Source organism: Mesocricetus auratus, unplaced genomic scaffold (assembly GCF_017639785.1).
Source record: "Mesocricetus auratus isolate SY011 unplaced genomic scaffold, BCM_Maur_2.0 Super-Scaffold_2245, whole genome shotgun sequence".
Classification (NCBI taxonomy): Eukaryota; Metazoa; Chordata; class Mammalia; order Rodentia; family Cricetidae; genus Mesocricetus; species Mesocricetus auratus.
Genome location: NW_024429180.1, coordinates 18,202,385 through 18,216,758, shown reverse-complemented (window position 1 = coordinate 18,216,758; position 14,374 = coordinate 18,202,385). Strand labels below are relative to the sequence as shown.

Below are 14,374 nucleotides of genomic sequence, written 5' to 3'. Positions count from 1 at the left end.
ACAAAAGGAAGTGGAACACTTAGTAAACTAGAAGGCCTCCTCCTTCAGTTGCAAGGGCAGGGTGAATGATTTTACAGTGACAGCATGAATAATCATGGAGGTGAAGCCTTCACAACAGCCCCTGGTGCGTCTTCTACCTCCCTCTGCCCAGGTGTTATAGAGCTTTCTCTTACTCTTGCTGCTGGCTTCTTTTTCTCTTCCCCTGCTGACTTCCAGGAGTTGGGTGTCTCCTTGCTGTGAGGAAACATTCTCCTCTCACCATCAGATGAAGGTGATGGGCCGACGGCTCTCTATACTGCTTCCTCAATGATGGCTTACTTTCTCACCTCTCTCCTGCCCGTGTTCCACCTGGAGAGATGAGGCTCCTTGACTGACTCGTGGGAAATGGGGCTTATACATGGAAGCCTCTCCTAACACAACTCACCTTAGAGGCACATAAGATCTGCCCCTCGAACTCGGCATCTCGAGGAGAGAGAGGAATGGAATTTTACGGGTCTTTGAGCTTCCATTTAGTTCCTCTACCACACCACACTCCTCAAACTTCACACAGGCTGTTGGCCATCTTCCTGGCATACTGTCCATTCCATAAATACCTTCCCAAGACCTAACCTGGGAAGACTTCAGTCCCAATGGAAACATTATTGCTCACAAAGAACACACAGTTTCTGTTCCCTGTACTTAACCCAATACTTCTACAGTTATGACAGCAACATACTTAGCCTACTCTGTAACATTCACCACCCCTTACTCAAATTGACTCCCATACCAGAAAAGCTACCGGGACTGCTGGTCTAATATGTTTTTGCCAATGCAAACACATATCAGGTATTTATCACATGGATGAATAAAGACAAGAATAGTATTTGATTCTTCTAGCTGCTACAATGTCTAGTGCGGTAGCTGAAGCCTAATTAGCATTCAATGAAATACTCGTGGATTAAATGCATGAATAAGAACCCAAGGATGTCAGCTGAATTCGGCAGTACCCTGAGTCAGCTGGGAAAAGTCGTCTTACCCTGGTTCCTGCCTGATTTCTCAGTGGGCTTCTTGCTCGTGACTTGGCTTGGATGAAAGCTAGGAAAAAAATAAGAGAGGAAAAAAAACAAAAGTAATAATATGCAATGGAAACCAAAGTGCCCTGTTCAAAAACAATATTCTTCTGTTTCTTTCAACTCCTACTGTTGAATGCCACCCCTCCCCAGAGGAAAGATCACTGGAAATACACTCATAAGGAAAAAATCACCACAGTTTTTTTAAAGTGTGCTATTTTAATTCTCGCTCATGAATATGTAGCTAATATTGACTAATGGGAACCCTAAAAGGAAGAAAGCTAAGACTTTTAGAGGCAAATCCATTGAAATTAAGGCCATCTGTAAGAAATTTATTTAATTTTTTTTTTCTGAGCCACATCCAGAACTCTAGCGGGCATGTTAAATAATGAAAGTGTAAACTATTGGGATTTGGTGCTGGTTAGTGTGTTGGCACAGTACATAGATCCCTGTGTGGTTAAAAAAAAAACTAAAACTAAAATTTTCTCTGCTTGCTTTATCTGGAAGCCTCCAAAATTAAAACAGTTTTCTTCGTGGAGTAATACATGCTAACCAAATTATACTCTAATATTTTCATCCAATGACTTGAAAGTCATGAAAATGCTTGTGTGGGGAGTCACCATGCAGAAAGAGAAAGAAAGCACCATATCAGGAGGCTTTTAAAAAGAGAGAGATAAAACAAAGAGTTCCAAGGATTGTCACAACCTGATCTGCATAAATAAAAGATAATGGCTTCAGTGTGCTGGCCAACCTTTCTGTGGAGTGATCGGTCTGTGGAGAGTCATGTCTGAGAGGCTGCAGGTCATTATGGCAGGCTAAAGCCTATTTCTCATTTATATTAAAGAACCTTGCCTGTTAAGGGCTTGATTTGAATCTCAGACATAAATGTGCATGGGGCTACACACCTTGTTAAGTCAATTGCTACATATGCATGCTCTCCCTAATACACACATAGATTTTATCATCCACAGACCCACCACTACTCCAACTGTTCTTTTCTTGACTTAGAAGGGATAGCATTTAGGTAGATCAGAAGTGCTCAAATGGACAGGAATAGAGCATACAATTTTTCTCATGACACAGATTTTTTTCTCATTTTTGCATAGAAGAAACAAATTTCCTTTCCCTTAAATGAGATTTGCTACATCAACAGAAGAAGGCTAAACTGTTTCCAACTCTGTTTTACATGTTTGATTTATCTGATTATCTGGTTTCAGGCAAGATGAATTGTTCCAAGTTAGCATTTGGAGACTTTGCAATGAAAATATTGATGTTTAAAAAATGCAATAAACAAAGTCCAATAACAACTAGGAAGTCAAGAAAAACTATAGCCCAGTGGACACAACCTTCCTAATACTACAACCCTTTAATACAGTTCCTCATGTTGTGGTGACTCCCGGCCATAAAATATTCTTGTTGCCACTTGGTAACTATAATTTTGCTACTATTATGAAAAATATTGTAAATATCTTATATGTGTTGATACCTGATATATAACCTCCAAAGGAATCATAACCCATAGGTTGAGAACCCCTTGAATTCTTTTTTTATTTAAATTAGAAACAAGGTTGCTTCACAAGGGACCTGTTCCTTGAATTCTTTTTTTAAATGACCTGTTATAATTTTTAAGTGCATTAATGTTTTGCTTACGTGTACGCCTGTGTGAGGGGGTCAGGTCTGCAACTGGAGTTAGAGACAGTTGTGAACTGCCATATGGGTGCTGGAAATTGAACCCAGATGCTCTAGAAGAATAACCAGTGCTCTTAACCCTTGAGCCATTTCTGTGACTCCACCCCTTGGATTTTTAAAGGAATTGTGAATTAAAACTGAATGGCTTCTTTGGCTAAGAATCTGAGATGGCTGCAGTTTTAATGAAAGCTCTACCTTCTATGCCTTTGGGTCAGAAAGCACAAGCATCACTTCATTTAGGCACACTTAAGCCCCACTAGATGGAAGGCTAAGGCAAACACAGGGACTTTGGAGCACATCCCTCACTTGGAACCCCAGGAAGATGCTGCTTTGTCTCATGTCTCACCCAGAACACCATAATACCAGCAGAATAGACATGGCAGTGTGGCTCATACAGGCAGCAAGCAAAAAATGGTGGTCCTAAGATTATTTATGCTACACACAGATCACATGACAAAAGCTAGACATATACAGGTATTCCTGATAGAGGAACTGGATGGCACCAAGGGTAGCAAACCAGAAGGTTTTCTGGAATTTTCCCTGTTTAAAGTGAAGGTGCCCCTGAGTCAGGACCTACAGGATGGATAGTCAAATGTTGTGGAATTATTTGTTTTACTAGGCAAAGGCGTGTTTTATTTGTTTAACTATGTAAAGATGTGTTTCTGTTTCACCTTGCCTGTCTAAAGCACCTGATTGGTCTAATAAAAAGCTGAATGGCCAAGAGCTAGGCAGAGGAGGGATAGGCGGGGCTGGTCGGCAAAGAGAAAAGGGGGGGTCAGCCAGCCAGGCAGGCAAACAAACACAGAGGAAGCAGGAAAGTGGGGCACACAGAATGAAAGAAAGGTAAAAAGCCCCAAGATAAAGAGAAACAGGTTAAATTAAGTTATAAGAGCTAATGGGACAATCATAAGATAAAGCGGAGCATTCAGAATTAATAATAAACCTCCGTGTCATGATTTAGGGCCTAGCAGCCCAAGAAAGCCTGCTGCAGTCAAAAGGAGGTAGGATGTGACAGGATCACATGCTGTGGCTGAGATGTACCTACAGCCCTAGGGCAGGAATCCCTGACAGCGTTATAAAAAAAATGGATCACCACAGCCATTTGAATCAGGGGCATCTCCAAAGTGGCCAGCTTACACGCCCAAGAAACCACTGCGGTGTCACGGGGTCTCTTTTAATGCCCAGAAGCCATCCTGCGAAAAGAAACAAGAGCCCAGACTTCAGGAGGTCCTGAACCACGCCCAGAAGTGACAGAAAGCCAATTAAAAGCTGTGTGACTCTGGAGAGGTGTGGATACTTTGCATGACCACGTTTAAGTCTTCTCATGGGGCAAAAACTCTGCCCTACTCAGCTGGATACCAACCAACAAAATTAAAAAAAAATAAGTAAATAAAAATCAGGAATCAACCTATAAAAAAAAAAGGACTCAGTTCACCAAGTTTTGTATTTGTGTTTAGTCTTCAATGGATCAGAAACTGGTCATCTTGAACTTGGACTAAAGGAACTAGAAGGGCATTAAATTTATCCTGAACCTAAGACTATAAAATAAAAACAAGAATAAGAATGCCATCTACTGGTGTGGAAAGTAGCAAGCCTCTAATAAATCCACAGTGAGCAAAAGAGAATGAAATGTTCCTGTTATTTTACTACGGAGATAACAGCTAGACAATGGAGTCTTAAATAACTGAAATAATAAAAGACATAGGCAAATGAACCCCCTCAGCTGGTAGATCTTTCACTGTATCTAAGTTCTGTGGCATTCCCTCCTGTGGGTCCCACTGTGACCCAGAAGACGATAATAAAGTGACATGAAGCGTTTCCTTCACTGGCTTGTTACATGTTTGAAAACAAACCAGTATTGAACTTTATATTTTAGTTGGTTTGTCCAGGCAGGTAGATGGAAAATCATGTATCTGATTGTCCTGTTTGTTTGCCTAACATTGACCTGATGCCGGGCTCTTCACACATTTTTACAGAAGACAGGCATGAGTGAGCTGTGTGTTCAGTGTTCAGTGCTGGCCTCTGGGCAAATGTTCATTCTATGGATTTCCTCACATGACTGGAGAGGCATTTGTCACAGTTTTAAATTGAAATATCATGTCTAATCACTTGTTATTTCAGAATCCTTTTCAAATCATGATATTTCATTAGATAATATTCATTAAAATGTCCACATCCCCAGGGCTTATTTGATTGAATATAAATATCTCATTGTTCCAGCACCATTTATAGAAAAGATAAAATTATCCTTTACCCAACTAAACAGCTTTGGCACATTTGCCAAATACTAATTGATGAAATGTGAGGGCAGATTCCTGGATCTTATATTTTCTTCCATAATTTGTTTATCTATTTACCTGTTCTTCACTCTTTGGATAGTGATAACTTTATACTAAGTCTTGAATCAGGTATTGCAAATCATCTAAACTGATTCTTTTTCTATTTTTATGCATTTTGCAGTCCCATATAAACTTTAAAATCATCTTGTAAATTTGTACACAAATGAGCTGTGGGAATCAATTGAGATTGTGTTGTGTTTCTAAGTTAATTAGTGGCCAATTCGCCAATAATGTTGAGGTTCTGCATGTGAGTATGGTATGTCTTTACAGTTATGTGGGTCTTTTAAATTTTTTAATGAAGAAATCATTTGTAAAATAAAACTTAAAATGACTCCACAGACCTAAATAGAAGGATTAAAATTATAAACATTCTGAAATAGAAAAAAAAAAGACTTCATGACCTTGGGTTTGGCAAAGGTTTCTTAAATATTATAAAAACATAACACAAACTATGCGACTAAATAATAAGTAGGACTTAATCAAAATCATAGAAGAGGAAGCAGAGATATTTTAAGAGCCAGAGGCCCAAAACGTGCTGCTAGGTAGCTAGTGACTCCTACACATGACAGAGAAGCTACATCCAGGAAATGTCAACAATATGGTTGCCTAAATAAGACCCGTATAATGACAACACCAGTGGGCATGTCAACATGGATGGGGATGTTTTCATAAGCTTCCACGCCTAGATGAAGAACTACAGGCAATCCATGCCAACTGAGAAAGGGAGAATCAGTTTTATCCCAGGACAATCCCCCTGGTAGGCTATCCAATCCCAAGTGATCAACTCTAAACACAAGTGTATATATAAGCAGCACAGACTCAGTAGGTTTTACATTTAAATACATTTCATGTGTGTATGTGTGTTTATGCATGTATTTTGTGTGCAGGCATGTGTATGATTTAACAATAATAGTTTTAAAAGAAGAGGTCATGAATTTAAGAACCAATGGGAGAACAGAGGACAAAGAGGGAGGTGGAAATAATGTAAGCATAGTGCTCATACATGGAATTCTCAAAACCAAAAAAAAAAAAAACTCAATTAAATGAAGGCTTATACTCAGAAAACGTAAATGAAATAGAATTCTATCATATTTTTTTGTGAGCCTAGATGAAAAAAATTAAAATGTAATTCTGCAGAAGACACCATAACAAAAATGAAAAGCAAGCCCCAAACTGAAAGAAAAATTTTGCAAAACATAAACTATCTATAAAAAAGAAACGTATCTGGCTGGAAAGATCACACAGCACAGTCCATGCCTCCCAGAAACCCAGAGAGGCTACCCATAGAACTTCTCCTCCCTCTGTTCCCCTAGACCAAATCCCTTGGTCTCCTCACTAGTCCTGCAACAGATCACTAGCTATACCCTCCTATCCCCCATTCCCAGTGGGTCCCACAGACCATCCCCTCCTAACCTATCTCCCCTGTTTCTGCATCCCAGCCTCCAACAACAGTAGGCATTCCCTGTGAACACACCAGCTGAGCAGGTCAGGAAAACAGGCAGGACATAGCCATCACACTCTCAGAAAATTCAGAGAGGAAACAGGAATCAAGGAACAAAACACCCACCCAACAAAGACAAACCTAGAAATCAGCACCTAGACCTATAAACATCCCAAAGCCTGATGCCTAGATACCAGTGTAATAACACAACAAATGAAAGCCAGGGCAATATATTTCCACTAGAGCCCAGATATCTTACAATAGTGGCCCTGAATATGTCAACATAGCTGAAGCACAAGAAAATGACCTTAAAATCAACTGTATGAAGATGATAGAGGTCCTTAAAAAGGAAATGAACAAATCTCTTATACAAACACAGTAAGACACAAACAATTTGAGGAAATGAATAAATCCCTTGAAGAAAGCCAAGAAAATACACAGAAACAATTGATGAAAACTAATAAAACTGTTCAAGACCCAAAATTGGAAATAGAAGCAATAAAGAAAACAGAAGCTGAGTGAAGTCTGGAGATAAAAATTTAAGAATTCAAATAGGAACTATAGAAGCAAGTTTCAACAACAGAATATAAAAAATGGAAGAGAAAATCTCAGGTATTAAAGATACAATGGAAGGAATGAATATATCAGTGAAAGAAAATGTTAAATCTAAAAAAAATTACAGACATAAAACATCTAGGAAATCTGGGACAGTATGAAAAGACAAAACCTAAGAGTGACAGAAATAGAGGAACAGAAACAGTCCCAGCTCAAAGGCCCAGAAAATATTTTCAACAAAATCATAGAAGAAAATTTCCTAAACTAAAGAAGGGCATACCTATAAAGGTACAAGATGCTTACAAACACCAAATAGATTGTACCAGAAAAGAAAGTCCTTTTGGTAGGTAAAATCAAAACACTAAACATGCAGAAGAAAGAAAGAGAATTAAAAGATGCAAGGAAAAATTACCAACTAACATACAAAAGCAGATCTATTAGAATTGCACCTGATTTCTCAATGGATATTCTAAAAGCCAGAAGGGCCTGGGTAGATATGCAGCAGACTACAAGAGACCACAGATGCCAGCCCAGACTACTATACCCAGCAAAACTTTCAGTCAGTGTAGGTGGAGAAAATAAGATAATCCATGATAAAGTCTAATCTAAATAACATTTGTCAATACATCCCGCCTATAGAAGGTATTAGAATGAAAACTCCAACTGAAGCAGGTCACCGATACCCATGAAAACAGAAAAAATAATCTCACACCAGCAAAACCTAAAGAAGAGATGATATATATATATATATTTCTCACACACACACCACCCAGCAGTAACAGCAGCAGCACCACCAACAACAACAAAATCAGAGGAATCATTGGTCATTAATAACTCTCAATATCAGTGGTCTCACTTCCCTAATAAAAAGACACAGACTAACAAAATGAATGTAAACACAGGATCATTCCTGCTGCATCCAGGAAACACACCTCAATGTCAAGGATAGACATTACCTTAGGGCAAAGGGTTGGAAATACATGTACCAAGGAAATGAACCTAAAAAGCAAGCTGGTGAAGCAATTTTAATACCTAACACAATAGACTTCAAACCAAAACTAATCAAAAGAGATTGGGAAGGATACTACATATTCATCAAAGGAAAAATCCATCAAGAAGACATTTCAATTCTTAATATCTTCACCCCCAAACACAAAGACACGAAAATTTGTAAAAGAAACATGACTGTAGCTTAATTTACATGTAGATTCTCATACACTGATGGTGGGAGACTTCAGTACTCCACTCTCACCAATGGACAGGTATCCAGACAAAAACAAAACAGAGAAATGCTGGACCTCACAGATGTTATGACCAAATGGATTTACCATAGCTACAGAATATTTAAGTCAAACACAAAAGAATATACCTGTACTCATGGAGCTTTCTCCAAAACTGACCACATACTCAGCTATAAAGCAAGTCTCAACAAGTACAACAAAAATTGAAATAACTCCCTGTATTGTATTATTCCATCATGAATTAAAACTGGATATCAATGACAACAGAAAGCTTGCAAATTCATGAAAACTGAACAGCTCTCTACTGAATGAAAAATGGGTCAAGACAGAAATAAGAAACTAAAGATCTTCTAGAAGTTAATATTCCAGAAGTGAATGAACACACAGCATATCCAAACTTTTGTGACACAATTCAAGCAGTTCTAAGAGGAAAGTTTGTAGTACTAAGTACTTACATTTTTAAAGAAAAATAGAAAGATCTCATACTAGAAACTTAATGTCACATCTGAAAGCTCTAGAAAAGTGGTTCTCTAATTTTCTAATGCTGTTAACCTCTCAACCATAAAATTATTTTCATTGCTATTTCATAACTGCAATTTTGCTACTGTTATGAATCCTGATATAAATATCTGATATTCAGGATATATGAGTGTCCATAACAACATTGTGTTTTGATATGATGGCCCTCAGGAAGGACCCCTATGAAAGGGTCATTTGATCCCCAAATGGGTCACAAACCCACATGTTGAGAACCACTGTTCTGGAACGAAATGAACACACTCAAGAGTAGTATATAGCAAGAATTAAACTGAGAGCAGAGATCAATAAAGTAAAACAGAAAACAAAACAAAGAGTCAATGAAACAGAGCTGGTTCTTCAAGAAAATAAACAGGAGAGACTAAACCTTATCCAAATCAAATAAAAGACTGAAGGAGAATATTCAAATTAACAAAGTCAGAAATGAAAAGGGGACACATAATAACAAACACCAAGGAAATCCAAAGATTCACAAGGACATACTTTAAAAAACTGTACTCCACCAAATTGGAAAATCTAAAAGAACCAGATAATTTTCTTGATACACACCACTTATTAAAGTTAAATCAAGATCAGATAAACAATATAAATAGACCTATAACCCCTAGTGAAATAGAATCAGTCATCAAAAGTCCACCACCTCAAAAAAAATCTAGAGCCAGATGGTTTTAGTGCAGAATTCTACCAGACTTTCAAAGAACAGTTAAGACCAATATCCCTCATTTTTTTCACATAAGTAAGAGTGTCAAATTCATTTTATGAGACCACAGTAGCATGAGACCTAAACAAACTGAAAGAAAAAAAACACATGGTCATCTCATTAGATGCCAAAAAAGCCTTTGACAAAATTGAACAATCCTTCATGATAAAAGTCTTAGAGAGAAAAGGGATACAAGAATCACAACAAAGGCAATGTACAGCGAGCTTATAGCAAGCATCAAATTAAATAGAGAGAAACTCTAAGCAATTCCACTAAAATCAGGAGCAAGAAAAGGCTGTCAACTCTCTCCATATCTATTCAGTATAGTACTTGAAGTTCTAAATAGAGCAATAAGACAACTGAAAGAGATTAAGGCAATTAAAATTGGAAAGGAAGAAGTCAAAGCTTCATTATTTGCAGATAATATGATAGTATATTGAAATTATTATAAAGTTTCCATCAGGAAACTCCTACAGCACATAAACACTTTCAGTAATGTGCTGGTTGTAAGATTTACTCAAAATAATCGGTAGCCCTCTTCTATACAAGTGACAAACTGACCGAAAAGAAATCAGGGAAGCAACACCTTTCACAATAGCCTCAAATAATGTCAAATACCTTGGGGTAACTCTGACCAAACAAGTAAAAGACTTGTATGATAAAAATGTCAAGTCTTTGAAGAAAGAAATTGACGATATCAGAAGATGGAAATATCTCCCATGTACATGGATCTGCATGATTAACTTAGTAAAAATGGCAATATTGCTAATAGCAATCTACAGATTCAAAGTAATCCCCATCAAAATCCCAACACAATTCTTTACAGAGCTTGAAATGACAATTCTCAACTTCATATATAAAAACAAAAGACCCAGGATAGCTCAAAAATCGAGAACAATAAAAGAATTTCTGGATGTTTCACCATTCCAGATTTCAAGCTGTACTAAAGAAATATAGTAATAAAAATCACATGCTGTTGGCACAAATATAGACATGTTAATCAATGAAATAGAATTGAAGACATAGAGATAAATTCATACCCATTAGGACACCTGTTTTTTTCCATATATTTTTATTTAACTTTTTACGCTTGTCACTTTCAGTTCCCTCTCCCTCCCCTCCTCCCCACTCCCCAATCCTCCCAACCCTACTCCACTCCCCAGGAAGGGCAAGGGCCTCCATGAGGGATTTTCAGGATCTGTCAAACCATCCTGGGAAGGGCCAGGTTCTTCCTCATGTGTCCAGGCTGAGAGAGCATCCCTCCACATGTCATGGGTTCCCAGTGTCCTTCTGTATGCCAGGAATAAATACTGTTCCACTCTCCCAGATCCCACAGATTGCCAAGGCCTCCACTCTGTCACCCAGGTTTGGTGGGAGGGTGTCTGGATCAGTCCCATGCTGGCCCCTCAGTCATCAGTCTGGGGTCCATGTGTTCCCACTTGTTTAGATCAGCTGCCTCTGTGGGTTTGCCAGCCCAATCTTGATTCGTTTGGTCATCACTCTTCTTTGCAACTGGGTTCCAGAAGTTCAATTCGGTTCCCAGCTGTGGGGGACACCTGATTTTTGATAAAGAAGCCAGAAATACACACTGGGAAAAAGAAAGTATTCAACAAATGGTGGTGGGCAAACTGGATGACTGCATGGAGAAGAGAACAAATAGATCCATATTTATTGACCTCAACAAAACTCACATCCAAGGCTCAGAGGCTCCTGAAGCTGAAGACTGTGCACCCATGCCAGCAGTCCAACCCACCCAGTGACTGCCAGCACGCTGGCTGGGAGGAGATAAGCTTGGGCCTGTTTACAGCCCGCCTTCTGGTGCCCTGCTCAGAGCCTCCTGATGACTGGGGCCTGCACACAGGGGAACCTGTCCCAGTAGAACAGCCCATCTAGAGTCTGCCAATATCCTAGTACTAGCCCCGCCTCCATCAATGGGAAGAGGAGAGCCATCTGAGTATTGGACCTGCTTGCAGTCACCAGAAGGGAACCTTGGATCCGTACCCACCAGGAGAGTAAGAAACTCTACCTGAACCCGCCAGAAGAAGATATGAGAAGAAGACAATATAAAAACACATTCGCCAGGCGGTGGTGGCGTGCGCCTTTAATCCCAGCACTCGGGAGGCAGAGGCAGGCAGATCTCTGTGAGTTCGAGGCCGGGCTGGACCGATAGCCTCCAAAACAATACAGAGAAACCCTGTCTCGAACAAAAAAAAAAAAACCAAACACACATTCAACAACAGAAAAACCAATATGATACCACCAGAGTCTAAGGACTTACACCTACAAGGCATGAACATCCCAATGCAGATGAAGCAGAAGAGAATGACCTTAAAAGTAATTTCATATGACTGGGAGGACAGCATGGGACTGATCCAGACCCCCTGAATGTGGATGTCAGTGAGGAGCCATGAGTAGTATTTATCCCTGGCATACAAATGGACTTTGGCTGCCCATCCCACAATGAGGCATGCTCTCTCAGCCTGGACTCTTGGGGGGAGGGCCTAAGCCCTGCCCTGGATGAAATAACAGACTCTGGATGTCCCCCATGGAGTGCCTCACCCTCCCTAGGAATCGGAGTGGGGATACAGAAGGGGGGCTGGGAGGTGGCCTGGTAGGAAGACAGGGGAGGAGGGGAGTGAGAGGGATCTGAGATTGACATGTGAAGCAAACTTGTTTATAATGTAAATAAAAAAATTTAAAAAGCAACTTCATGAAATGATAGAGGCCCTCAAAGAGGATATGAGAAAATCCCTTAAATAAATGGAAGTAAAAACAAACCAAAAAAAAATACAAGAAATCAACAAATCTCTTAAATAAAGTCAAGAACAATTAAACAGATGAAGGAACCAGTTCAAGACCTGAAAACTAAAATAGAGACAATAAAGAAAACACAAACTGAGGAAATGTTGGAAATAGAAAAGCTGGGTTGATGGGGGAAGTCCTTCTGTGTATATGTTTGTCTTATTGCTGATAAATAAAACACTGTTGGCCAATAGGGAAGCAAGATAGGTGGGACTAGGAGTTGAGGAGGATTCTGGGAAATGTAATCAAGCATAGAGGGTCACCATGTGATCCCAGGCAGAGAGGATGCATGAGGCTGGCATCCTCAGTCAGATAAGACCTTTTAAAAATATATAGATTAGTAATTACAGGTTAAGTCAGAGTTAGAGAAACTGTAGAAAACAGCCAACAGCTTCATGATTAATATAGTGTCCTGCGTGTTCATTTGGCACTGACACACCTCAAGGACCAGGCTGGTGGAAGAATGCTCCTTGCACTGGGTAAATGATCAGGAACTACAGATGCAAGTATAACCAGAATATAAGAAATGAAAGAGAGAATCTCAGGCATTGAAGATACCCTAGGAGATATAGATTCATCGACCAAAGAAAATCTTGAATTCCTAACAAAAAAATGTCCAGGAAATATGGAACACCATGAAAAGACTAAACCTAAGACCAACAAGTATAGAAGAAGTTGAAGAAACCCACGTCAAAGGTGCAGGAAACATATTCAGCAAAATCACAGAAGAAAACTTTTCCAACCTAAATAAAGACATGCCAATGAAAGTACAAGAAGCCTACAGAACAAGAAATAGAGTGGACCACAAAAAAAGTCCCCTTGCCATATAATAATCAAAACATCAAGCATACAGAATACAGAAAGAATACTAACAGCAGCAAAGGAAAAGGCCAAGTGACATATAAAGGCAAACCTATCAAAATTACACCTGACTTCTCAATGGAAATTCTGAAAACCAGAAGGTCATAGATAGACATTCTACCAACATTAAGAGACCATAGATGGCAGCTCAGACTACTATACACAACAAAGCTTTCAATCACTATAGATGGAGAAAACAAGATATTCCAGGACAAAACCAGATTTAAAGAATAAATATCCACTAATTCAGCCCTACAAAAAGTTCTAGAAGGAAAACTCCAACCCAAGGAAGTTAACTACACCCACAAAAACATAGGCAATAGATAATCCCACATTACTAACAGCCAAAAAAAAAAGATAGGGGTGGAAATCCACACACAATACCAACACCACTAACAAATCCAAAACAAACAAGAATGAACAATCAATAGTCATTAATATCCTCCAATATTAATGGTCTTAACTTGCCTATTAAAAGACACAGGCTAACAAAATGGATACAAAGACAGAATCCATCCTTCTGCTGCATACAAGAAACACACCTCAACTTCAAAGACAGACATTACCTCAGAGTTCAGATAAAATTTTCCAATCAAATGGACCCAAGAAACAAGCTGGCATATTTATCCTAGTATCTAAAAATCTAGAACTGATAAACACCTTCAGCAAAGTGGCAGGATACAAGGTAAACTCAAAAAAAAAAATCAGTGGCCCTACTATATACAGACGATGAGTTGACTGAGAAAGAAATCAGAGAAACCTCACCCTTTACAATAGCCATAAACAGCATCAAATATCTGGGGATAATGTTAACCAAGGAAGTGAAAAACCTGTATATCAAGAACTTTGAGTCTTTAAAGAAAGAAATCAAAGAGGATACCAGAAAATGGAAAGATCTCCCATGCTCTTGGATTGGTAGGCTCAACATAATAAAAATGTCAATCTTGCCAAAAGCAGTCTACAGATTCAATGCAATCCCTATCAAAATTCTGGCACAATTTTTCACAGACCTTGAAAGAACAATAATCAACTTTATATGGAAAAACAAAAGACCCAGGACAGCCCAAACAACCCTATACAATAAAGGAATTTCAGGAGGCATCACCATACCTGACTTCAAGCTCTTTTACAGAGCTATAGTCCTGAAAACAGCTTGGTAT

At 38.9% G+C, this 14,374-nt stretch overlaps 1 long non-coding RNA gene across 1 annotated transcript in view; it reads right to left on the bottom strand.

The window, feature by feature from the left end:
- Positions 1-1,015: 1,015 nt before the first annotated feature.
- Positions 1,016-14,374, bottom strand: part of LOC110340899 — a 73,882-nt gene continuing 60,523 nt past the window's right edge. Inside the window, exon 5 of the long non-coding RNA XR_005874829.1 lies at positions 1,016-1,074. This is a non-coding gene — a long non-coding RNA (uncharacterized LOC110340899). The remainder of the gene's footprint in view (positions 1,075-14,374) is intronic.